Raw genomic sequence first — 27,607 nt, 5'->3', positions numbered from 1 at the left:
TATGTGTATTTTTGTTTTCATTTGTTTCCAGGAATTATTTATATCTAATTTCTGTGTTGACCCAAAAGTCATTCAACAGTGTGCTGCTCAGTTTCCATGTATTTGTGTGTTTGAGGGGATCTTGTTGGTGGTGATACTTATTTTTATTCCACTGTGATCTGAGAAGATGCTTGGCATTATTTCAATCTTTTGAAATTTGTTCACACTCGATTTATGTCCAAGAATGTGATCAATCATGGAGTATGTTCCATGTGCTGTTGAGTAAAATGTATACTCTGTAGTTGTTGGGGGAATGTTCTATAGATGTCTGTTAAATCCATTTGGCAAAGTGTCAAGTTAAGGTTCTGGATCTCCTTGTTGGTCCTTTGCCTAAATGATCTGACTAGGGCTGTTATTGGGGTATTGAAGTGTTTGACTATGATTGTGTGGGTGTCTATATCCTCTCTTAGTTTATGTAGAAGTTGTTTTATAAAACCAGGTGCTCCTGTGTTGGGTGCATATATATTTAAGATGGATATTTCTTGCTGATGGATTGAGCCTTTTATCGTCATGTAGTGTTCTTCTGTGTCCTTTTTAACTTTTGTTGGTTTAAAGTCTGTTTTGTCTAATATAAAAATAGCTACCTCTGCTCTTTTGTGTTACTCATTTTCCTGGAAGGCCATTTTCCAGCCTTTTACCTTGAGCCTATGGGTGTCTTTTGCAGTGAGATGGGTTTCCTGGAGATAGCAAAATGTTGGATCATGTTCCTTTATCTGGGTTGCTATTCTATGCCTTTTTAGTGGCATAGTTAATTCATGTTCAAGTTAATTTTTGATTTGTGAGAGTTTATCCCTGTCATAATGCTATTAAGGGATCACTTTGCATACTTTTAATTTTTTAAAATATCTCCAAGAGGATGGTCTGGAGGAGATATATTCTCTTAGGGATTGGATGTCTGGGAAGGATTTCAATTCTCCATCACTGATGAGGCTTGGTGGGGTAGAAGATTCTGGCTGGAATTGCTTATCTTTGAAAACATTAAAGATGGAACTCTAGTCCTTTCTGACTTGCAGTGTTTCTTCTGAGAAGTCTGGTGTAATTCTGGTGGGTCTTCCCTGGTAGGTGGTCTGATCCTTCTCTCCAGCTGCCTTTAGGATTTCTACTTTCAAGTTTATTTTGTGAATGCAAATTATTATGTGTCTTGGGGGTGGTCTCCTCAGCCTTCTTATATCTAGTTTCTCTTATGTTTTCTTATGGTACCTACATTTGTCTTGTAGTTTCTTCAGAAAATACAAATCTTTCATGATTCTTTGAGTTTGAATAGCACTTTGTAATGTCTAAAGTATTATGCAAATGTAAGTTATTTTATTATTATGAAAGTGGTAGACCCTTGAACTGTATTCTTCTAAAAGCAGTCCAATGCTTGCTTTTAATGGTACTTGGACAATTGTCATTTTTACTGAAAAATTATGATTCTATATTTTTATACTCTGGAGTTCATATTTTATTACTTTTTAAATTATTGTAACCATTTTCTTTCAATTCGGCTCTGAGGAACACACACCAGTAGAGAATGAAGAGCTAAAGAAAAATACAACTAAAGCATCTACTTCAAAAGGTATTTTTAAGATACAAACCCTTTTTGAAAAGTTAAAAATATAGGTTTGTAAATAGTTGAACATTAAACTTTACTTTTACTCAAATTTCCTATCATTTTTTTCAGTATTTCAAATATAATAAAATTGATACCCATAAATACCTTTTTAGAGGTTAGTTTTTTATTTGTATTTTCTTTTTTTTTTTTATTTTAGTTGGAGTCTCACTCTGTCACCCAGACTGGAGTGCAGTGGCCGCTCCTGGCCACTGCAGCCTTGACCTGCTGGGCTCTGGCGATCCTTCCGCCTCAGCCTTCTGAGTAGCTGGAATTATAGGCATGCACTACCACGCCTGGCTGATTTTTCGATTTATTGTAGAGATGAGATCTCGCTGCCCAGGCGGGTCTCGAACCTGCGGGCTCAGGCAATCCACTCACAGCCTCCCAAAGGCGCGGGATTACAGGCTGAGCAACTGAGCCCGGCTTGTATTTTCTATAGAAGAAAAAAAAAAAAAAAGAATAAATCAAGTCAGTCAAAAGAAAGGTCCAAGAACAGGAGAAAGAAAAAATAATCTAAACACAAGATGAAAACACAAGAAGTATTCCAAAGATAGTGACAGTGAGTCTGATTCTGAAACATACTCTGATTCTTAAACAGTGATAAGAAGGTCATGGCATACTGCAAGCCTTACTTCAAAACTAGTTTTACTTCTTAAAATTTATCTTAGAAGAAGTTTCTTAGAAACAGTAATAATAGTAAAGAGTTTTTGAATGCTTGCTGACTTGGTGCCAAGCACCCTGACGAGGGCTTTATATTCATTATCACTGTTTGATCCATACCATAACTGTAGGGTACATCTCATAGATAAAGAGATGGAAGCACAGCACAGGTTATAAGTACTACACCTAGGCTCACATAGTTGGAATTTAAACCTAAACAGTCTGACTTCAGAGTGGTTGTGCATAGTTGTACAAGGCACGTGGCGCCAGACCAAGTCAGGAGGTTGGGCTGCACCAAGGTAAGTCTTGGAGGGCTGCATCAGCCCAGTGGAAGGACTCCTTTGTGTAATTCTTAGACCTAATGGTCAGCTCTGTACAGTTTTCAAAAAGGCATACCATAGAGTATCCCCTTCAGGCACCCCACCTGGGGTAGTACACCACAAAAGCCACCCTTTTGTGCCCTTTTGTGACTGATGATTGACCTGAGGGTGCCTTCTCTGGTATGGACACATTGCATAAAGGCTCCTCTTCCTTTGATATTGCCTGGGTTTCCCGGTCCCCAATACTACTCTCTTTACTTCCTTACTACTGAAAAATTGAACTTTCTTAAAAAACAAACCTGATCATGTCAGTCTCCTACTTAAAATCTTTCAATAGCACTCCATAGCCTTTTAAAAGTTCAGTTCCTGACTGATCCTTCTTTAATCATATATACTCTTTCACGCTCCCTTGCACCCTCCCCTGTAGCCTGAGAACTCTATTCTATCTCCTCAGTATTCTGTGTTCTTTTCCTCCACTCTGTTACTTGGTAGAGAGTCTCTCTACCTACAATACCAGTCTCTCCCTCCATCCAGCATGGCTCACTCATTGTAACAATGGGCATGCATTACTTTTGTAGTCAATGATTTTTTAAAATAACTACTTAAAGAGTCACCTTTTCCTGGTCAATTGTTTCTCAATCACCTTCCCTAGATTAATCTGATTTTGAGACTTCTCTGTATGTCCAGAGGACCGCACGCTTCCCTGTTACTCCAGTTTGTATTTATCTCTACCTGTCTGTCTTCCCAATTAGACTGAGTTCCTGGAGAGCATTCTCCCTCCCCTCTCCCCCATAACACACACATAATTTTCTTTCCTTTTTTATCATGAAAATTTTTAAATATTCAGAAAATGAAGAGAATAGTATAATTAATACTTTATACATATCACTCAGGTTTAATATTTGTTAGCACTTTGGCACATTTGCTTAATGTGGGTTTTTTTTTTTGCTACGCTATTCAAAGTATATTACAAGTGCCATCACACTTTGATACAAAGTATTTCTGTATGCATCTCTTTGAAAAAAATTTTTTCTACTTAACTACAATACCATTAACTCATCAAATAAATGAATTATTCCCTATATCATCTAACACTTACTGTGACTTTAATAATTTTTATATCCCCATTATCTAGCACATTCCTGGCAAATTGCAATCAATGTTTGAATGAATTAATTTCACTATAATAAAAATGGGACAATATTTATTCACTGAATGGTATTGAGACTTCAGAGGTTCTTTTTCAGTTATAATATGTTTTGTTGTTGTTGTTGTTGTTGCTGAGTTGGAGTCTCACTCTGTCGTCCAGACTGGAGTGCAGTGGCCGCTCCTAGCCACCACAGCCTCCACCTGCTGGGCTCCGGTGATCCTTCTGCCTCAGCCTTCCGAGTAGTCGGAATTACAGGCGTGTGCTACCATGCCCGGCTAATTTTTTTTAATTTTATTGTAGAGATGAGGTCTCGCCTGCCCAGGTGGGTCTCGACCCCACGGGCTCAGGCAATCCACTCACCTCAGCCTCCCAAAGGTGCGGGATTACAGACTGAGCCACCGAGCCCAGCTTATAATGTGTTTTAATTTGCAGATGAAGATACAAAAAGGAGAGCAAGGAAAGTTAAGAAAAAGAAAAAGAAGAAATGTAAATGTTCAAGTTTTTTTTCCTTTAATTTTTTTGAGTCAGAATCACACTCTGTCACCCAGACTGGAGTGCAGTGGCATGATCATGGCTACTGCAACCTTGATCTGTTGGACTCAGATGACTACAGGCATGTGCCACTACACCCAGCTAATTTTTTTATTTATAGTAGAGACAAGGTCTTGCCATGTTGCCCAGGCTGGTCTCCAACTCCTGGGCTCAGGCAATCTTCTCGCCTCAGCCTCCCAAGTTGCTGAGATTACAGGTGTGAGCCACTGTGCTCATCTTCTTCATTTCATTTTTATTATGGAAAAGGTCAAATGTATATTACAGTACAGAAAATAGTGTAATGATTCCCATGTACACGGTACCCAGCATGAACAATTATCAACTTGTGGGACATTGCCATTACCCCCAATTATTTTGAAACTTATCCTAGGTATTATGTCATTTATAAACAATTCAGCATGTTTATCCAAAAGACATTCATTTTAAAAAAACATAACCATAATACCAATATCATGCCTAAAAAAATTAGCAATAGAGTTAATATGTTGTCTCTGGAGGGAAATCCAAGATGGCCACCTGGGAGTAAGCGACCAGCACATTTCTCACAGAGCAGAACAAGGAAAACAATCCCAGCCACTGGTAACCCCAAGCAGCTGGAGCAGGCTTTTATGGCAAATGCACTCTACACCCCACTGAGGACTCCTGGGACACATTGGGATCAAGGAAGAATGAGAGTGGGTGGCAGGCTCTGGAGCTGAGATGTGCCATTCCTGCCAGGCACCAGGCTTGCATAAGATCTGCAGTCCTTCCTTGTATGTGATAGAGGGTGAGTGCTCCTGACATGTCTGTCACAGTTCCCTTTCCTCCAAGTATGCAGGTCTTTAGTCCTGAAGGGCAGGAGGGGTAGTTAGGACACAGTGGCATGCTTATGGAGCTGGGTACCCACCCAAGCTTGGAAAACCTATTGCCAGTCAACCCCTGAGAGCATGTTCCCCCTACCCCCCTGTAGTTCTTGACAGCCAGCTCCCTGGCCAAGAAAGTTCCCCTGCTGGCTGCACTCACTCAATAACTGCCACCAACACCTGTTGGCCATCCGCTAGACCAGGAAGAATTGCCTGCCAGCCTCACCCATCCCAAGGGCAAGTCCCACTGCACCAGGCACTCGGCTACTTTTAAGTTCTGAGTGCAGCCTTTGGTGGGGGAAGGAGAATTTTGAAAGACACCAGGTAGCCTAGTTTCCCAGAAGGAGTACTTCTGGGCTGCAGACAGATGGTGCTGTCACTCAGCAGTGCTACCAAAGTGGCCAAGGGGCCCATCTCCCCTACCTATCCCCACAAAGATCTTGCAACCGGGGATCAGAAATCAGTCTGCCTGGTCTGGCCATGGGGAAACTTTACAGTGGAAAGTCACTTAGAGTTCCCAGCACTACCCAGCAAAAGTGGTGGAACTTGAGTAGCTTCCCCCTGTGTGAACTATTTTAAATGAAAGAAAAGACCTTAGGGCAGCCAGATCGTATCTAACTATGAAACAAAATACTAATAATAAAAAGACAAGAGTTGGTCCTCACAGATGAGGAAAAAAAAACAGTGAAACAACACTAGAAATTCCCAGAGCCTTAAAGAGGTATCACCTATAAAAGGATCTCCTAGTCCCCAGACAATGGAATTCATCCAGAATGACCTGCCCCTGATGACAGACACAGATTTCAGGCAATGGATGGCAAAAAGAGTTAAGGAAAACCACAAGAAGTTGGAAGCAAATATCACCCAGGCAACAACAGCAGTTCAGGAAGTAAAAGTTGAGCTGGTCAATATATGAAAGGTCCAATCTGAAATTCTGGAAATGAAGAATTCCTTCCTGGAATTTCAAAGTACAATGACAGGCCTAGGGAGTAGAATGGACCAGGCAGAGGAAAGAATCTCAGAGCTTGAAGATCAAAATATTGAACTAACCCAGTCTGACAAAAAACAAGAAGAAAAGACTAAAAAAATGTGCAAAGCCTACAAGAGGTGTGGTATTATGTAAAGAGATCAAATATATGATTGATTGGCATCTCCAAAACAGAAGGGGAAACTGAGAACACCCTGAAACAAGCCTTCTAAGAAGTCATCCAAGAAAATTTGCCACATCTCATTAGAGAGGCAACCATCCAAACACAAGAGATTCATAGAACGCCTGCAAGGTATTATGTGAGAAGACCATCCCGAAGACACATAGTAATCCATCTCTACAAGGTAGGAATGAAAGAAAAAAATCCTAAAGGAAGCTAGAGAGAAGGATCAGACCACCTACCATCAGACTCAGAATTGCAGCAGACTTCTTAGCAGAAACCCTACAAGCCAGAACGATAAGCAATTTCAGTCAAGAATTTCCCATCCTGCCAAGCTAAGCTTCATCAGTGATGGAGAATTAAAATCTCTCCCAGACATCCAATCACTAATACGCCACCTACAGTCCAGCCATTCAGGAGATGCTTAAGAAAGTTCTTATCACAGAAATGAAAGAATGATTCTACCCATCACAAAAGCACAAGCAAGCACAGAGTTAACAGAGCATACGGATTATCCACAAAATCTAAAAAAAAAAAAAAGGAACTAACCACTTACCACTTTAGAGCATTATGACAGGGATAAACCCTCACATAACAATAATTAATTTGAACATGAATGGACTGAATGCACCACTAAAATGGCATACAGTAGCAAACACTGCTTGGGTGAATAGGGAGGGTGGGACCTGGGGGGTCATGCTGTTTTGGTCAAAAGCTGCTGATCATTCAATGTGGTGTGGGCAGGTTCACATAAATCACCCATCATGAAATGGGCAAATGTGTTGAAAGAATCTAAAAAAAAATTCACTGAGGCCGAACACAGCCACAACAATCCTAGCTGGTACACTGATGCCAATGGGTTCCTAGAAACTTATGAAGTAGGTGAAGCCCATACTACAAGGGGTCTGCCCTCCCAAAGAATAATACATTTTTTCTTTTGTTGTCCCCCATCATAGATGTAAAAATTACCAACAAGATTCTAGCAAATTGTATCCAACAATATATTTCAAGGATCATCCATCATGACTAGACAGGCTTCATTCCCGCAATTCAGGGTGGTTCAACATTTGCAAATCTATAAACATAATTCAGCATGTTAACAGGTGTAAAACCAAGCGCCACATGATTATCTCATTAGATACAGAAAAAGTATTCTATAAAATCCAGCATTCCTTCTTGGTAAAAAACCTTGAACACCTAGGCATCAAAGGAACATTTCTCAAAACAGTAAGAGTCATCTATGACAAACCTGCAGCCAACATCATGCTTAATGGCAGAAACTGGAAGTATTCCTCCCAAGAACTAGAACAAGACAAGGATGCCCACTTTCACCCCTCCTTCTCAACATAGTATTGGAAGTCCTAGCCAGAGCAATCAGACAGTAGAAAGAAATGAAGGACATCCAAATAGAAAAAGAGGAAGTTAAGTTATCCCTCTTTGTGGATGATATGATTCTATATCTAGAAAACCCTAGAGAGTCTGTCAAAAACCTCCCTGTACTGATAAATGACTTTGGTAAAGTCTCAGGATACAGAATCAATGTGCAGAAAGTTACACTTCTTTACACCAACAGCAAGCAGGCTGAGAACCAAATAAAAAATAATTCCATTCGCCATAACCACAAAAAAATGAAACACTTTGTTGTTCACCTAACCAAACATGGTCCCTCAACCAACTCATCTTTGACAAAGCCATCAATAACAAACATTGGGGAACGGAAACTATATTTAGCAAGTGGTGCTGGAAAAACTGTCTAGCCACATGCAGAAGAATAAGACTGGACCCCTACCTATATGGTGATAATCATTAACAAAAATTAAAATGAATCAAAGACTTAAACGTAAAACCTCAAACTCTAGGAATTTTAGAAGAAAACATAGGGAACACCCTCCTGGACATCAGAGTAGGCATTGAATTCATGGCCAAGTCCTCAAAAGCAAGTGCAACAAATGCTAAGATAGACCCATGGGACCTTATTAAACTGGAAAGTTTTGCACAGTCAAAGATACTATTGAGAGAGTAAAGAGACAACCCATGCAGTGGGAAAAAAATATTTGCCAGCTGTGCATCTGACAAAGGCCTAACATCCAGAATCTACAAATAACTCAAACAAATTGAAATGAAAAAGAAAACACTATTAAAAAGTGGGCAAAGGACATGAACAGACTCTTCTCAAAGGATGACATGCAAGCAGACAACAAACACATGAAAAAATACTCGGCCTCACTAATCATCAGAGAAATGCAAATCAAAACTACAAATGAGATACACCTAACACCGGTAAGAATGGCTATCATTAGTAAGTCAAAAACACAGGTGCTGGCATGGCTGTGGAGAAAGGGGGATGCTTCTGCACTGTTGGTGGGAATGTAAGCTAGTTCATTTCTATGGAAAGCAGTGCGGCGATTTCTCCAAGAACTAAAACTTGAGCTTCCATACGATTCAGCAATCCCTCTTCTGGAAATGTGCTGAGAGAATAAATCACTCTACTAAAAAGACACCTGCACATGAATGTTTATTGTCACACTATTCACAATAGCAAAATTATGGAACCAACCCAGATCCCTATCGTAAGTGGGTTGGATAAAGAAATCGTGGTACATATACACAATAGAATACTATGCAGTCATAAAGAAGAACAAAATAATGACCTTTGCAGCAACTTGGATGCAGCTGGAGACCATTATACTAAGTGAACTGTCACATAAACAAAGAACTGAATACTATCTGTTCTTACTCAAAAGCTGGACCTGATTACTGGTCACACTAACACAAGGGTGAGATCAGCAGAAACTGGACACTGCTGGGGTGGGGGCGGGGGGGCGGAGAAGGGAGAGAGGGGAGCACATGGCAACACACGTGGTACCTGGTCCACTATCAGGGAGAGAGGTCCAGCTAGAAGTCCAAACTTCACCTACATGCAACCTGTTTATGTAGTACATCCCCGCTTGTACCTCACAACTCTAAAATAAAAAAAAATTTTTAAAATTAGCAACAGTTCCTCAATTCTTGTCACGCTCCATTTTTTATTTTTGTTATTTTCTAGCCTGGAGTTTCACATAAGGAGACAGCACAAAGAAAGTCAAGGTTTGACTGCTTTTTTTTTTTTTTTTGTATGATCGATTAATCTGGAATATTAATCAGGGGCTATCTTCTTCCTCTTGCTTCCAACACTAACATCAAGGTTCCCTTTTAGTGTTTAATCTGGAACCAGGGTCCTTTCAGAGGTTGACTGAGACAAAATACACTTGAATGCATAATTATTAACTTCTGAGCTGGGAAAGGTGCTATAATATGCCTCCTGCACTGGTGACGGAAAAGGGAGGACAGCCTTACTCTTGCTTTGATGGAGTCTCCTCTGTGTTTCTTCTGACGCAGTGAACTATTGGAACAGAATATCTCCTATTTTCTTATGTCTTCCACAAAAAAGGGAGGGAGGAAGTGAACAGAATTTAGAACATACCATATGGATATTTGACTGCCATCTTCCCACAAAACCCTATGAGTAGCTTCCTAGGAAGATACCTTTAGAGTTCATGGTTATGCCTCAGTTCCTTAGCATATATGGAGGTGGACCCTGCCTTAAACCACGCTATTCTCTTACTAGGAACTTGCCCCATCCCCATTTTACACATGTATGTATCTTAGATGTATGGAGCCTATTGATGTTGACTCAGGGATGCCACCTCATGAAATGAAGCTTCTTTGCAATTCTGTTTAAATGACTTTTCCTTAGCAATTTGTATCCATACAAATGTATAGCCATCTCGTGTGCCATACATCGGCACATAAAACAAATATGCAGTAGACCCTTGAACAAAATGGGTTTGAATTGTGCATGTCTACTTATACATAGATTTTTTTTTCAATAAATACTGTTGGCCTTCTGTATCTGCAGGTTCTGTATCTGCAATGAAATGCAGATTGAAAATACAGTATTCATGGAATGTAAAACCTGCAGATACGTAGGACTGACTTTTCATTTATGCAGACTCTGCAAGGCCAACTGCAGAACTGGGGTATATGTGGATTTTGTTATCTGTAAGGGTCCTGGGAACCAATGTGTACAGAGAATTCACATCTTCATAGAAAATATAAAATGTGTTTTACAAAAAATGATGCACTGACTTTTTTGTTTATTCAATTCATTTAACGGATATTTGGTAAACTGCTCCTGATGAAGTGCTATGCAGAATTTGAATCTGGCAGAAAAACATTTTGGAAAAGCTATCATAAGAAAGCAGACCAAAGAAAATGGGAACTACAAAATGAACACTGATGACGTGAAAATGCCAGGTCAAACAAGGTCAGGCCAAAGGATGGCACAAGTAGAAGAGGCAAGGATAGAGGTGGTAAAAATGACATGAGAAGCTTGGGTATTCTGGAATGCAATGGCACCAGGGGAGCCCAACTCTAATCAGGTTCCAGAACAAGGATGGCATTATTGGGCCCATCCAAGGATTATGATGACAGGGTGGTTGATAGCAATGGGTGACATATTTCTGAAAACTAAAACCTTCTGATAGCTCCTCTACTTAGTCCTCATATTCCTTTTTTTTTTTTTGAGTTGGAGTCTCACTGTTGCTCAGGCTGGAGTGCAGTGGCACACTCACGGCTACTGCAGCCTTGACCTGCTGGGCTCAGGATCCTTCCGCCTGCTGGGCTCGGGATCCTTCCAAGTAGCTAGGAATACAGGCTCATGCAACCATGACCAGTACTTTTTTTAATTGTAGAGATGAGGTCTGCCAAGTTGTACAGGCTGAGCTCAAACTCCTGGGTTCAGATAGTCCTCTTGCCTTTTCCTCCCAAAGTGCTGGGATTACAGGCATGAACCACCATGCCTGGCTGTCCTCCTATTCTTAAACCAAATCTTCAGAGGGAGAAAAAGGATTGGTTTGGTATATTGAACAGTTAATATCTTTTTCTTTATTTTTTTTGAGTTGAAGTCTCACTCTGTCGCCCAGACTGGAGTGCAGTGGCCGCTCCCGGCCACCGCAGCCTCGACCTGCTGGGCTCCAGCAATCCTTCCGCCTTGAACAGTTAATATCTTAATAGAAAACCATCACATGCAAACCTGTGTGCTACTGAGATTGTAAACCACAAGGGGAGAAGCTATTTCATTATTGAAAAAATATCTTAAGAAACTTAACACAGCACCCCTCTCTTCAGGTCTCCCTTAGCATGGACTATTTGCCAAGCTCTGGACTAGGCTTATGGATTTGTTTCATCCACTTTTTAATATTCTTTCATTTTTTCAAATTTTTGGATGCCAAGTCTTGCTGATGAATTGCACTGTTTCCTTGCTGTTAAGGTTATGCTTGGTAACAGGATAAAGAAATGTTCGTGTCCCAACAACTGTCCATCAGCTGTCCAGTTGCTCTGCCGCCCCTCCTTACTAGAGATGGTATCACCCTGCTCATGGGAAACATTGAGCATCATAAAAACTAAACTCTTTTACAGTTATACAGAGGGAAACAGACCTGTGGTATAACAGGGAATGTATTTGATCTTTGTCCTTAGTGCCTGTCAGAGAGCTCCTAAAACATCTGAAATGTCCTGAGTGATAGTATTCTTTTGTTATTTATAACATGCCCCTTTTGATCACATCTGAGTTTATGCTAATGAAGTGACTTTGGTTGGGACCAAGGATGGGACTGATCACTGGGAACACCAAGTGATAGAGGATTAGTGGAAGGTTACAACTTTCTGTCCTACCCACCAACCTTCAGGAAAGGTGGGGAAGCAGGGGTAGAGGTTAAGCTCCATAAAACTTTCAAAAAAAAATTTTTTTTTTTGAGTTGGAGTCTCACTCTGTTGCCCAGACTGGAGTGCAGTGGCCACTCCCGGCCACCGCAGCCTCAACCTGCTGGGCTCCGGTGATCCTTCCGCCTCAGTCTTCCAAGTAGCCGGAATTACAGGCATGCACTACCACGCCCGGCTGATTTTTTGATTTATTATAGAGATGAAGTCTCGCTGCCCAGGCGGGTCTCGAACCCGCGGGCTTAGGCAATCCACTCACCTCAGCCTCTCAAAGGCGCAGGATTACAGACTGAGCCACCGAGCCCGGCAAAACTTTTCAAAATTTTTAATTGACATACTTTTGTACATGTTTATGGGGTACAAAGTGATGTTTGAATATATGTATATATTGTGTCATGAAACGATCAGGTTAATTAGCATATACATCTCAAGCATGTATCATTTCTTTGTGGTGGGAACACACAAAGTCCTCCCTTCTAGCTACTTTGAGATATACAATACTGTATTGTTGACTATAGTCACACTATTGTGCAATAAGACACGAGAAGTACAAAAACTCTTGAACAATGAAACTTTTTTTTTGAGTCAGGGCCTTACTCTGTCACCCAGGCTGGAGTGCAGTGGCATGATCAGAGCTCACTGCAGCCTCAACTTCCTGGGCTCAGGCAAACCTTCCACCTCAACCTACCAAATAGCTGGGAGTACAGCCACCCTGCCTGGCTTTGTTGTTGTTGTTGTTGTTGTTTTGGTAGAGACAAGGTGTCACTATTTTGCCTAGGCTGGTCTTGAACTCCAGGGCTCAAGGGATCCTCCCACCTCAGCCTCTCAAAGTGCTGGAATGACAGGCATGAGCCACCACACCCAGTCTTAACAATGAAATTTGGTGAGTTTCCAGATTGCTGAATATCCGGAGACACCTGGAAGATGGTGCACCTGGAAGGAATGTAGAAGCTCTGTGCTCTCTCCCCATACCTTGCCCTATGCATCTCTTCCATCTTGCTGTTCTTATATATCCTTTGTAATATCTTTTAAAATAAATTGGGAAATGTGTTTCCCTGAGTTCTGTGAGCTATTCTGGCAAATTAATTGAACCCAAGGAGAGGGTCATGGGAACTCCTGATTTGTACCTAGTAGGTCAGAAGTATAGGTGACAACCTAGTGCTTGTGACTGGCATCTGATGGGGGTGGGGGCAGTCTTATAGGACTGAGCCCTTAACCTGTGGGGTCTGACGCTGTCTCCAGGTCCATAGTGTTGGAATTGAATTAAATCACAAGACATCCAGTTGGTGTCTGCCAGATAATCTGGTATCAGAAGTATTCTGTGTTTAGTATTAATTGAGTATGGGAGTAGAGGGAAAACAGATTTTTTTCCTTAAAAAAACCCCTTTTTGAAAATCCCATTTTTAGTCTGAATTAAAGTAAATGGAAACACATTGAATTTTTAGAAAGGTTTCCTTCAAGCATGACTAAAACCTTGAGAGTTAAAAAGATTGTATGACAAGGTGGCTGGTCATGAGGCCAAGAGGGTTTGTGTCTTGTCTTGCTGGGACACGAGTTTTTGAAGCCCTGGACACTGCCTTAATATTTTAGCCTTTAATGCTAAGGAAAGTTTAGGCTAACTAGGTTCAAATTTATTAGAACTCAAAATTTCTGCTTAGCCAACAGTTTGGAGAAGAGGCATTCCACTGTCAATTCTGCATGCTTCAATCTGACTCTATTGCCAAACCTTCCTAGATTCAGGACACTGACTGCTAACCTTGTTATAGCTACAGGTTCAGGATTCTGGACAGAGGCTTATGTTGCTGAGTGGTGGGGCACTCTAGGCCCTTCCAACCTCAGTCCTCAACTGCTCAAGAAGATCTCATTCCCATCACCAAGTCCTAAGTCAGGAAAGTGAAATTAGGCATTTTAGTACAAGGCCAACAACAATGTGGGTGTGGAGGTCACAAAAAAGCTTTTCCCTAAATAACTGGCAATGATTAAAAAACAGAACAAGACAACCCTGTCAATTAGGTTTCACTGTCCACTCACCATTCTAGTTAATGGGGTTTACATTGTATCTCATCCTTTTGGAACTTCCCAAACTGCAAATTGTGACACTATGGGCCTCTTCTCCCTGCCTGATTCCTCACTTTCACTCTCCCATTTTAGGATTTAGGATCCTTTCTCTGCATAAATACATAGTGTAAATGAGGGCAGGCCCATGTAATGAAGTTCATTTTGGAGGGATTCAAACGTACCAGCAGTCAAACTTCCCTAAACAGCTAAAGCCCACAGCAGGCTAAGTACTGTATGGGCCAATATAATATTAGGTCAATACTGGTTAAATAAAACAGTTCTGTTTTATTTGAGAGAGAGACAGAGAGAGAGAGAGAGAGAGAGAGGAAAACATCTAAGAGTTTAAGAGTTTCTTGGAGCCAGGCTCGGTGGCTCAGCCTGTAATCCCGCACCTTTGGGAGGCTGAGCCCGTGGGTTTGAGACCTGCCTGGGCAGCGAGACCTCATCTCTACAATAAATCAAAAAATCAGCCGGGCGTGGTAGCGCATGCCTGTAATTCCAGCTACTGGGAAGGGTGAGGCGGAAGGATCGCTGGAGCCCAGCAGGTCGAGGCTGCGGTGGCCGGGAGTGGCCACTGCACTCCAGTCTGGGTGACAGAGTGAGACTCCAACTTCAAAAAAAAAAAAAAAAGAGTTTCTTGGGAGAAGTCCATGCTGTAGAATTTGGAAAAAGAGAACATTTCTTTCTCTTATTTGTTTTTCCCTCCTCCTTTCTGTCCTTTTTTGAGTTGTCTAGACTAGAGTGCAGTGGCATAATCACGGCTCACTGCAACTTTAACCTCTTGGGCTCAGGTGACCCTTCCACCTCAGCTTCCCAAGTAGCTGGGACTAAAGGTGGACACCACCATGCCCAGCTAATTGTGTGTGTGTGTGTGTGTGTGTGTGTGTGTAGAGGCGAGGTCTTATTATGTTGCCTGGGCTGGTCTTGAACTTCTGGGCTCAAGTAATCTTGCCTTGGCTTTCCAAAGTGCTGGAATTACAGGTGTGAGCCACCACGCCCTGCCCAGAACTCTATTAAGAGACCACTATGCAAACCCTGGGAAAGCAACTCACCAAACCGTATGTCTTTTCCCCTGAACTTGCTATGCCTCCTGAGACAGTAGAGGTGTCATCCTCTTTATCTGCATCCAAGTCTGACTGTGAACCCTGCCTGCAGTGTTAGAATGTCAGCACTCAGTGGCTGCTTTTCTGGACACCCCATCATCAGATCTGCAGCATGTTTCCATCACTGCACTCACACACACACTGCAGAAAACCTAATAATAAACTCATCCTGATATTTTTCCCTGCCAGTAGTTATTTGATACAACTTACGGTTTTCTATGGTCTCAAGTAGTTACCTTTTGATCTCATGACACAAAGAAGTCATCACTTCTTCACAAAACATAAGAGTAATTCAATTAACACAGGTATTAATTTATCCTGAATTAATAGCCACCCTACCACCACCAAACAAATTCCAAAAAAACCTACTTCATAATTGTAACACCAATGGGGAAAAAACAATCAGATATCAGAAATTACTAAAGAAAATATTCACTAATACATTTGGTAGTTTTACAATGTTGAATTTGTATGGTATCTGCAAGGTATATTTTGACTGTATAGAATTTTCTAGTATTTTCATTCTTCTTAGTCCTGGAATTTTATTTGTTCTTTGTGTTGGTTTTTAGACAAATACAAGGATGTACTCCTTACATTGCTTTACCAAATGCTTAAGAACAGCAGCAGGAAGACTTAGCCTTTTAAGTTATTTCCCCCCTTTAGTCTCTTTGTAACTAGACCATTAGTGTATTCTGGAAGTAAATCACTTTTTGCACTAATGCCTAAATATTTATAAAATCCCTCGTTTTAGTTTAAAACTTATTTTGGCTTTAAATATTTGAAATAATTTAGTACAGTTGAACCCTTTTATACTCTATCTCCTTGGTGCATTAATTTGAATACTTCCAGGTCAGATTGAGTCCCAACATGACTGTACACAGAAAACAGTAGTATAAGCTTCCTTAGGGAAGGTCAACATCCTTTATATTTACTTATCCCATTTCTACTTCTTAAAGCCCCCAAAGTTCAAAACGTATTTTCCAATCATGGAAAATGCAATAAAAATATCACTGTCCTCCATTCAGGCTCTTGTTAACAAGTTCCTGCATTGCCCCGGTTGCTGCTGCCACCTCATCCTTCCCCTCTTCTTCTCCCTCCTGTCCCCCTCCTTGCCACTCTCAGAACTATCTTCCTGAATTGAATTTTTACTCTCCACTAAGAAGTGTTACATAGATAAGAGCCAGGCTAGGCTGAAGTTTGTATAGTTCTTCAAGAAGTGCTTTACAGGTGCCCTGGGATTATGTTTATCTCTTGAATATTGAGAATTACTCTTAACCATAGGTCCTATATCTGACACTGCACATTATATATCCTACTTTTACCTGCACAGACATCATTATCATCATCCCCATTTTAAAAGAAATTAAACCAGTGTGGTACAGATCTACCTCATAGACAAGCTATGCCCCATCTTAATGAATGAAGTAATTCCACTTACTGGAATGAACAGGATGTGGTCCCTCTTCCAACAGCAAATTGGAATAGAAAAGTAAGAGCAGGTAGACAGAGACAGCCTGTTATATCAGTAAACTCACCTTTGAGGTCATAAAGACATTTGATCAAATTGTCTCTTAGGTACTTTTATCCTAGAGGACATTAATAATCTTTTGTCATTAACAGTACCTGGTACAGTAATTAATTGCTTGATCCATGTGAACTATTGCTGGTAATATGCATTGTTACCCCAATGTAATTGATGAAAATTGTATCTAACCCAGAAACTCCTACCCAAGTCATTCAGCTAGAAGTGAGAACTGAGGTTGGATAGGGAAGATAGTCATTCAATTTAGTGCATAACTCAAACAGAAAAGGCTTGAACCAAGGCCCTGGACCAGGAGCATGCAGGTATGTGCAAGAGATAGAGAAATGTCCAGGGATCCATTAACTGTGTGTCTATGATGAAAGGGAGATCAAGTATAGTAGGACATACATTTGAAAGGAAATCAATTGGAATGTGTCCATGCTATACAAAACTAGCAGGTATTTATTCTTTGAGAGGGGGACCCGAAAAATCCAGAATTATCTTTTGGAGGATGGGCCCCTTGTAGTGCAGGCCTCCCCTGCTAGGTAAGTGTTCTAGGAACCATCGGCATCAGTGTACCAGCTAGCGTTGTGAGAGGCTACGTTTGGTTTCAGTTATTTTTTTGGAGATTCTTTCCCCACATTTGCCCATTTCATGATGGGTGATTTACACGAACAACCTGCCGACACCATGCTGAGCATTCAGCAGTTTTGGACTAAAAATGGTATGACCCCCATGACCCACCCTCCCTTTTCACCCAGTCTCACGGCAAGAGACTTTTATTTGTTTGTTTCCTGGATGAAAAAAAAAAGTCCTCAAAGGGAAACATTTTGCCATTGTAGAAGAACTGAAACAAAAGATGGCAGAGACACTACAAAGCATCAAAATGGATGAGTTCAAAAACTGTTTTGAGCCATGAAAAAAGCATCTAGATAGGTGTATTGCATCAAATGAAGAGTACTTTGAAGGCGACTGAAATTTAAACATGTGAGAATAAATACACAATTTTTAAACAAATAAATTCTGAGTTTTTTGGGCCTCCTTCTTGTATATGTCATGGAGAACCAGGAGATACTTTGAGCAAAGAAGCTGCATAAGCCCATTCATGTTCTGAAAAGTTAACATAGACTGCAGGGAGTAAGGAAGGAGAAGGTAGAAGCTAAAGTTGGGAATCAAGTAGAAATTTGTTGCAATAGTACAACAGAGGTAAGACCAAATGACGATATGGCAATGAAAACTGGAAAAAGGAAGAATCAGACTATTAAATAATTTGGAGTCTGATTAGAGAGAAAAGTGTTGAATAACTGAGTTTTAACAGAAGGATCATTATACTACTATTCAAGTTACAACACATACGTCATGTAATAGTAAACAAATAGTTCAGTTTATACATGTTGAACTTGACAGTCATTTGTGACTTAATGGACTGTTAGAATCATGACCATGGCATTTGGGAGAGAGAGCAGAGATGAAGGTATAGATCTCTGTAAATCATGAGTGTGAAGGGGTGATAGTTGAATCTATGAGAGTAGGGGGATTATAAAGATGAAAAGATTCAAGAATGCCAAGAACTGAACTTTGGGTAACAACCACACTTTGAAGAGTGGGTAGAAGAGATGCCAGCAAACAAAGCAGCAAGGGAGCATTTGGAAAGATAAGAAAATATCCCCAAAAGTGCAGGTCATAGAAACTAAGGGAGAAAAGAAAGTCAAGAAAGATAACTTAGCCAATGATGTTATGAGTAAAAATAAATAAAGTAGACTGAGACTTGGATTTGGTATTTGGCAAGTCCCTGGTGAATTGAAAGAGTGTTTTGTAAGGCAGAAGTCAAAGTCAATGTATTGCAGAGAAAATGGGGAAGGAGAAAAAGAAATTGACAATAAACTTAGAATGCCATTTAAAGAAAGTGAGAGTAACAGATGGTTACTTAAGGATCATGTACTTTTTTTTGAAGAATCAAAAATTCTTTTGTAATGTCTATGATCCTGTATATGATTTGCAAATTTGGATATAAAATAAGAATTACCCAAACACAGTTGTAGGGTTTGATCAGAGAAGAAAAGTGAAAAGCATTAAGGGGTGATTATGAGAAATAGACCTTATGAAATTGTGGGAGCTGGGGAAGAAGTCTATGGAAGGCTAGTGCCTCTGCATTTGATGGCAGCCTGAAGTCATGGTAGATTTCAGGGCCCACAGTTGAGAAGAAGAGGTCCATGTGACAAGAGGGAGAGCAGGGCCAAACTAGAACCTGGGATTCACTTGAATTCATGAGAACAAACTAATGAAGACTCACTGGAACCTGCATCAGTTTCTTACTGCCTCCAACCTGGAGAAGAACTGGTGTCCTTTGTCATGGTGCTGCACATGAACTTGGCCAGACATGGAGAAGTTGAAGGAGATCTTGTCAGAGTAGGGGTTGCTGCAAACCCCACACCAAGGTGTTCTGGTGGTAATAGCGTGTAGTCCTACCAAACTTCAGAACATCGTCTGTTGCTTCACTTTCACCTCCCAAACCCTGCCCAACTTTTTCTTCTAGTTCACCCTACCTCAGAACCACACAGGGAAAGCAATCCCAGGTAACTATGTTTTTAGCTTAGCTAAGCTGGCAAAACCACTTCAACAAGTGTGAGACAAACAGAGACCCATAGAATGTGACTGATTGCTATCAGAAAAAAGGATGGCATACCATAGCAAAAATTCAAAAAAAACTTGTGGGCCATTTTGTGCATCGGTTACAGACAAGTACTCCCCAGTGTTTGGTGCTCAAATTTAACAAAAGCTGTGTCCAAGAGAGACTCATTTAAACCAGTCACATCCACCCCAACAATCCTGAGTGCCTATGTCCACAATGTTCAGTGGAACAGAAGAGGAAAGACCAGTAAACATGGAGTTACCGGCAGCATTTTGAAAAGCTTCTGGTCATCACAAATTTTGGTTACTGACCTCTGATTTCTAAGATAGGCCATTCAGCAGTGGACCTTTCACCCAGCTTTTCAAAGCAGGTGCTCCCTTATTTTTTTTAAACAATCATTGGAGTAATAGGAGTGGCATAAGGTGGATTAACTATCTAGACTTTGGTAAGAATAATGATTAGTTTCCAAAACTTTAGATGGGAATATAAACCTGAAATCCATCCCATTGTGAGTCACAGGTATCTTCCCAGTTTAAAACCAAGATTTTACAGGTGACAACTTCTGCTTCTGTGCCCTTCCCACATCTCTGAGGAATATGAAATACTGAGGGGCACATGGATACTAGAGAAAAACAGAGGAGAATAGATTGAAGGCACTGGATAGGATTGCAAAGATATTCTCCTAATTTTATGGGATAAGCTGTGTCTTGAGCATTTTCCAAAAGGGAAAGAATGAGAGGCAACTTTAGTGATCACAAAGCAGGAGTTTTACTTAATAATTGGTACGGTTAGAATATTTGTCCCCTCCAAAACTCATGTTGAAATTTAATTCCCAATGTGGTAGTATTGAGAAGTGAGGCCTTTAAGAGTTGATTGGATCATCAGGGCTTTGCTCTCACGAATGAATTAACACATTCATGAATTAATGGGTTATCATGGGAGTAGGACTGCTGGCTTTATATATTTTTTTAGATTAGAAAATGTAGTTTATTTAGAAAGTAAATTAGAGAGAAAGAGGAGATTCACCTCCCCAAGAAAGAGGAGGGGGCCAAAGCCAGGAAACATGGCCTGGCTACAGCTCAAAGAGCACATGACCACACCATAGCTTAGCAAGGCAATGGCCACAATGGCCTGGCAATGGCCTGGCAGCTTTATAAAAAGGGGAAGAGAGACCTGACTTCGCATATTCAGCCCCATCACCGTGTGATGCCCTGCACTGCCTCGGGAGTCTACAGAGAGTCCCCAACAGCTGAAAGTCCCTCACCAGATGTAGCCCCTTGACCTTGGACTGCACAGCCTCCATAACTATAAGAAATACATTCTTTTTCTTTATAAATTACTCAATTTTATATTTCTATCATAAGTAACAGAAAATGGACTGAAAAGAACCTTCAATAAAAAGCAATGCTTTTAAAATTTTGACTCACATTAAGTTCTATAGCCAGAACATAGTAAGTACCTCAACAGTCCACACATAATTTAAATTTATTATTTTTTCCTCTGGATACACTAAGTTGAAAAAAAGGAAATATTAATTTAGCTACTAAAGTTTTGCACCTAAGAACTTCTTCATGAAACTCTGGTTATTGTTTTGTTAAAGAGTAATAGAGAACTATGGGCATTATTTTAAATCTTCTTCAGGGATTGTAGTAATAATAATACTACTAATAACTTATTTTGATTTAGGGTTTGCTATGTGACTGACATTAATCAATTAATTTATATGTATTATCTCATTTAATCTTCCCAACACCCCTAGGCGATCAATCTACCCATTGCATTACATTCCTACAAAAATTCACACTGATCATTAGGTAGAAACTCTTTCAGCAGAAGAGGTATGACAGGAATGGTTAGTATAGTGTCTTTTATAAGAGTTTAATATTTGAAAAAAGCACATTCATCTATGAATAAGGAGATGATTAAACTGATGAAGGTAATTCATTCACTGGAATAGTTATGCATCTATTTAGGAATTATATTACAAAGATGCATGGATGGCATGATCCAATTTTAGTAAATATAACACATATTTCAGTATCCATTTACATTTAAATGTCTGTAAAATTATTTAACAAAAATACTAACAATGACGTGGTAGGACTCTAGGTAACTTGAAACATTAACTTCTCCCTACAATAATCCTAACTTCCCTAACTTCCCTTCTCCCTAACTTTTTACTACAATAATCATATAATAAAGAACAAAATAAAATCTTTAAAACTCATACCACTGTCCTTTCACTGAAAAACACTGCTTCCCTCTTGAGCTGCAGCCTGGAAATTAGCCTTGACTTCACCCAAGTGCTCTGTGAGCTTGGACAAGTCACTTTTCCTCCTGTTTCACACATATAAAAATAAGGAGGTGGTTTAATTTTGCAGTTTCCTTTGAGCTCTGATATTCTTTGATTTACTGTATCTCATTATTCGTGAAGCTATTTTTTAAAAAAGAGTAAACTGTGTGGGGTTTTAAATGGTGATAAACAGTTTCTTCACACCTCATCAGTTTTCTCTGGCATATGAAGCTGTTACTCCCATGATTCCCTTCCCATCAATCTTTTGAGAAGGGAAAATTAATGCATTTCACCATAAATGTGTGAAATTACTCTGGAAAAATAAGTGCCTTTCCACAGAAAGACAAATTGTAACTAATACATTAACAGACATATATATGTATAATATTTGTAAATATATATAATATATTATATATTACAACCAAAGCAAAGACACACATATATATAATATATGTAAATATATGTAAATATTTAAACCCACAACCAAAGCAAAGAAAGAATCGAAAGCAAACTATTCAAACACAATCGCCACACCCACCCTTATTCCACATTCTTGGCTTCATTCTTAGGATCTCCTGGTATCTTGTATGTCTGATTAATGATAACAATGACAGTTGGGTTTTGCTTTACAGATATCCATAGAAGGAATGCTTCTACACTGCTGGTGGGAATGCAAACTTGTACAACCTCTCTGGAAAACAGTCTGGAGATTTCTGAAAGAACTAGAAATTGACCTTCCATATGACCCAGTGATTTCCCTATTGGGAATATACCCGGAGGAACTCAAATTATTCTACAAAGAAGATGCCTGCACACGAATGTTTATTGCAGCTCTATTCACAATAGCAAAAACATGGAAACAACCATGTTGCCCATCGAAGCTGGACTGGATAAAAAAATGTGGTACATATACACAATAGAATATTATGCAGCCATAAAGAAGAAAAAATATAGGGACTTTGCAGCAACCAGGATGGATTTGGAATCGATCATACTCAGTGATCTTTCACAGAAACAAAGAATAGCGTTCCATATGTTCTCACTCATAAGAGAACCCTGAACAATTATAATACTGTATTGAAAGGGATTGGTAGTAGTGGGAAACTGTTGGTGGGGAGGGGCATACCTCATTAACAGGGGTACCTGCATGATCAACGTTTGTATACCTAACCCTGAATTGTATCCCACATCTTTACATTAAAATGAAAAATTAAAAAAAAATTCTCACACAGAGTCATAGTGAATGATGCCGAGCAGAGGAGGGCAAGAAAAAAGAGTAGTTTATTTTTTGGAAAGGCAATGGCTTCCTCGTATTGGCTTACTACTTGTTAAGGAATTACTCCAGGCAGAGAGGCTGTATTTGCGAAGGTGCAAGTCCCCGGACGGCCTGTAACGGGAGGCTCTCGGGCGCCCTCTGCTGTAGAGTCGGCCACGCGCCTGTTCTGCCCGAGGGGGTTCTGGCTGCGTACTGGCCTCTTCCTACCCCTGTCTTCCATACTTGCTTTTCACAAATGGCCGCTTCTTGCTATTGATGGGGTGACGTGAGTCTGCGAGGTGATGTGAAGCCTGAAGTGTGATATGGGGTGAAGTAAAGCTTGGAGGAAAGGGGGCTGCCGTGGGGGAGGGAGCGGTGTGGAACCTGAGAGGTAATGCACAGATTGGGGGTTAGTGAAGGGGCGTCTGTGGGGTGGAATGGGGCGGGGTGATGTGCAGTCTGCACGGAGAGGGAGTTGGAGGTGTGTGGAAGTGTGCAGCCTATGGGTTACTGTGTCACCAAGACCTACTTTCCTTTACGTGAGCATGATCTTGGCGAAACACACACCTCGGTGTCTCCCGTGCCCCACAGCCATTTGCTCCATTCAGGGGGATGATAGAAAGCCCTCGCACAGTTTCCCAGTTGCCGTTTAAACCTTCCTCCTTCCTATAAACTGAAAAATCTGTCTTTAGAGAATAAATGCTGTGTTTTCTGTCCTTCCCAACCAGGACGTTCTTTCAGCAGCGTATACATATTATGAAAGCAAGATATTTTCCATCAAACAACTATTGAATGTGCATGCACATCACAAACCCAGAGGAACATCTCCCTGAGAATCAATGATCCGGAATCTTGTCACCTGTCTGCTCTATGCCCCATGCCCTATTCCCTTTTCCAATCCCTTAGCAAGCCATCTTTTAGATGGTATATTCACCTAGAAACTGTAATTCTTGGGTCTTATCCATTTATGTCAGCTTGCTAGGTGTGTGGCAGCCAGTAAATCACTAAACTACTTCGAACTAAAATAACCTCACAGAGTCCATTTGTTTATTCACTCATTCAACACATGTCAGCTGAGCACCTACGCCAGTTGAACCCTATGGTAGGTTCTGGTAAGTGAACAAAACAGGTACTTTCCGTACTCATGAAATTTGTCACCCAATTGAGGAGCCATTCAATAAAGAAATAAATACAAAAATGGTGGCCAGTGTGTCAATGTAAGGAACATGGTACAATCAGAAAGAACACAATGGATTATAATTTAGGTTGTAGGTTATGAGAGGCCAATCCAAGGAAAGGACATGGAAGCCAAACCTGAAGGATAAATAAAAATGAATCAGGTGAAAAATGTTGGGCAAAGATCCTGAGTTGGGAAGGTTTCATATGTTCCAGGAGAGGCCATGTGAGAAGTGAGGAGAAGAGAGGTTGCAAAGTAGTTTAGAGAATTCAGCAGGGGACAGATTAGGTAAAGCTTTGAAGGCCACGCATTTTGAATCAAATCCTAGGATATAATGGAAAGCTGTTATATTTATTTTTAATGATTGATATGATCTGATGTAGATTTTGGAAAGACTGCTTTGGTTAATATGAAGATAACAGATAGGAGAGAGGCAGGAGTACGAGCAGGAACCTAGTAAGGAGCTACTGCAGGGGTTCAGGGAAGAGCTGTTGATGGCAGCTTGGTTATGGGTGATAACAGTGAAAGTGATGAGAAGTAACCAGATTCAGAGCATATTTTGAAGGAAGGGCAGACAGAATATACTGATGTAATGTATGTGGGACTGAGGAAGAAGAAGGCATCATGGGTGGTGTCTTAGTCTGTTCGGACTGGTATAACAAAATATCATAGACTGGGTGACAAACAACAGAAATTTATTTTTTTACAGTTCTAGAGGCTGGAAGTCCAAGGTCAGGGTACCAGCATGGTCAGGTTGTGGAGAGGGTCCTGGCTTACAGATAGCTGCCCTCTCCCTATGTGCTCACTGGTCTTTCCTTTCAAATGTGAGTAGAGAGGGGGAGGAGAGAGGGGCGGGAGGAGAGAGGGAGAGGGAGAGGGAGAGAAGAGAAAGGGAGGGGGGAAAGAGAGAGAGAGATTTTCTTATAAGGTCACTAATCTTATTGAATTAGGACCCCCCCCATGACCTCATTTAACCTTGATTATCTTCTAAAAGCCCTATCTACAAATACAGTCACATTGAGGGTTAAGGCTTCAACATATTAATTGGAGGGGGTATATGTATATAATTCAGTTCATCACAGATGACATCTAGGTCTCTGGCTATGAGAGTGAGGACTCATGGAAGAGCAGCTTCAAGAAGTTGCTCTAACTTGTATATAGATTATATACAGGAAAGTAGCTGTATATAATGCAGCCAATCTGCAGCTGCATTTTAAGTAGGTGTAGATAAATGTACCCAATAACATTGTTCTCCAGGGGAACACATTATTTCACCATGCCAAAAGAGCTAAAGAGAAAGTAGATGTGGGAAAGAATGGCATGGAGGACATAAGGCTGGGGGAGTTTAAGCATCCAAATCAAGTCAGGAATTGGGCCAGAGTCTTCACAGTCTTTGGAGATTTTAATCAAGTGACATGTTTTCATGCTTTGATATCCATATAGTGCTTTTATTATTATTTTTACTTTAGCCAATGATAAACTTCAGGCCAATATGGGCCTAAAAGAAAAATAAGCACCAGATGCATCTGAGTTATGACATTCTTACTGGAATCTTTGAATGGTAATTTAGATGATCATAGTAATCAGAATGACCACCCATTATGACATCTAGTCAACTGAGAAGTGAAATAAGCAAGGACTGAGTAGGGATAGGTTCAGGATCAACCCGCAGCATATTCATCATCAACGGTATGGAAAAGGTTAGTTGGTCAAGGTGGGGTGGGCTCTCTAGCTATACTCCTGTGTGGTAAGAATGTAAGGAAGAACATTCTTATGCCTTTTTCTGGCTCTGAGGTCTATGCTTTGGATACATGGGAGAGGCTGGAGGAAAGAAAGACTGAGCAAGGACCGCTGAGATCCAGATGCATTCTAGATTTCTGTGAGAGCCAGAACTGCTCCATAATGCCTGTATAAGCTTCTTCCCTGGGCCTCTGTGGCTCTTTCTGGAATGGCCACTACTTGAGAAGACTTCCCAAATGCTAAAATTTGAATGTTTTTGTACCCTCCAAAATTCATGTTGAAACTTAACCCCCAGTGCAACAGTATTGGGAGGTGTAACCTTTGGGTGGTGATTGAGTCATGAGGACTGCACCCTCATGAATGAGATTAGGAGATTAGGTGCCTTTATCAAAAGGCTTGATGGAGGGAGTTTGTCCCTTTTGTCCTTCCTCCTTATACCATGCTAGGACACAGCATTCTTTCCCATCTGGAGGATGTAGCATTCAAGGCCCCATCTTTTTTTTTTTTGTCTTCCAAGGTTATTAGAAAAAGAAAGGAGAAAGAAAGGCAGACATGCCAGAGCTGGTGAAGGCGAAATAAACCGCCTCAAGGCCCCATCTTAGAAGCAGAGAACAGCCTTCCCTAGACAACCAAACCTACTAGTGCCTTGATCTTATACTTCCCAGCTGAAAAAACTGTGAGAAATAAATTTTTGTTGTTTATAAATTGCCTGGTCTGTTACATTTTGTTATAGCAGCACAATCAGACTAAGACACCAGCTACTGTGACAATGCACTGGCAGGGGATGTTACTATTTTACAGTTTTGAATAAGACCTACTTTACTATCTGCTATGGTTTGAATGTTTGTCCCTCCAAAACTTACATTGAAACTTAAGTCCCGATGTGACAGCATTGAGAGATGGGGCCTCCAAGAGGTGATTGGGTCATGGAAGCTCTGCCATCATGAATGGATAAACACATCTATAGATTAATGGATTAATAAATTAATGGGTTATCACAGGACTGGGGCTGGTGGTTTTATAAGAAGAAGAAGGGAGCCCTGAACTAGTGCTCAGCCCCCTTGCCATGGGATGCCCTGAACCACCTCAGGAGTTTACAGTCCCCACTAACAAGAAGGCTCTCACCAGATATGGCCCTTTGACCTTGGCCTTCTCGGCCTCCATAACTGTAAGAAATAAATTATTTTTCTTTATAAATCACCCAGTTGTAGGTATTTCTGCTATAAGCAACAGAAAGACTAGCACACTATCCTATGTTAGAAATTTTTGCCTTGGTAAATTTCCTTTATTCTCAAAGAAGATGCTAGGAGCCTGCAAACACAGTTTAAAAGTGAGAAAGCTTATAGAGTTGCTAAACCACTTCAGAGTATTCTGTAAAGCCCAGATCTGGGCTTTCACCCAAGCTGTGGAGACAGCAGTGTGCTTTCCTGATCACCCTTTATCTTTTCTTGTTTGTTTGTTTCCCCAGATGAAAAAAGTCATCAATCCTGTAATCCCAGCAATTTGGGAGGCCAAGGTGAGGATTGCCTGAGCCCAGGGGTTTGGGACCTGCCTGGGCAACTTGGCGAGACCTCAGCTCTACAATAAATCAAAAAATTAGCTGGGTGTGGTGGTGTGCACCTGTGATTCCAGCCACTTGGGAGGCTGAGGCAGAAGGATTGCCTGAGCCCAGCAGGTTGGCTGTAGTGGCTGTGAGTGTGTCATTGCACTCTAGCCTGGGCAACGGAGTGAGACTCCAACTCAAAAAAAAAAAAAAAAAAGG

The sequence above is a fragment of the Carlito syrichta genome, unplaced genomic scaffold (genome assembly GCF_000164805.1).
Source record: "Carlito syrichta isolate Samal-C Ts95f unplaced genomic scaffold, Tarsius_syrichta-2.0.1 Scaffold315361, whole genome shotgun sequence".
Taxonomy (NCBI): Eukaryota; Metazoa; Chordata; class Mammalia; order Primates; family Tarsiidae; genus Carlito; species Carlito syrichta.
This window is presented reverse-complemented; position numbering follows the sequence as displayed.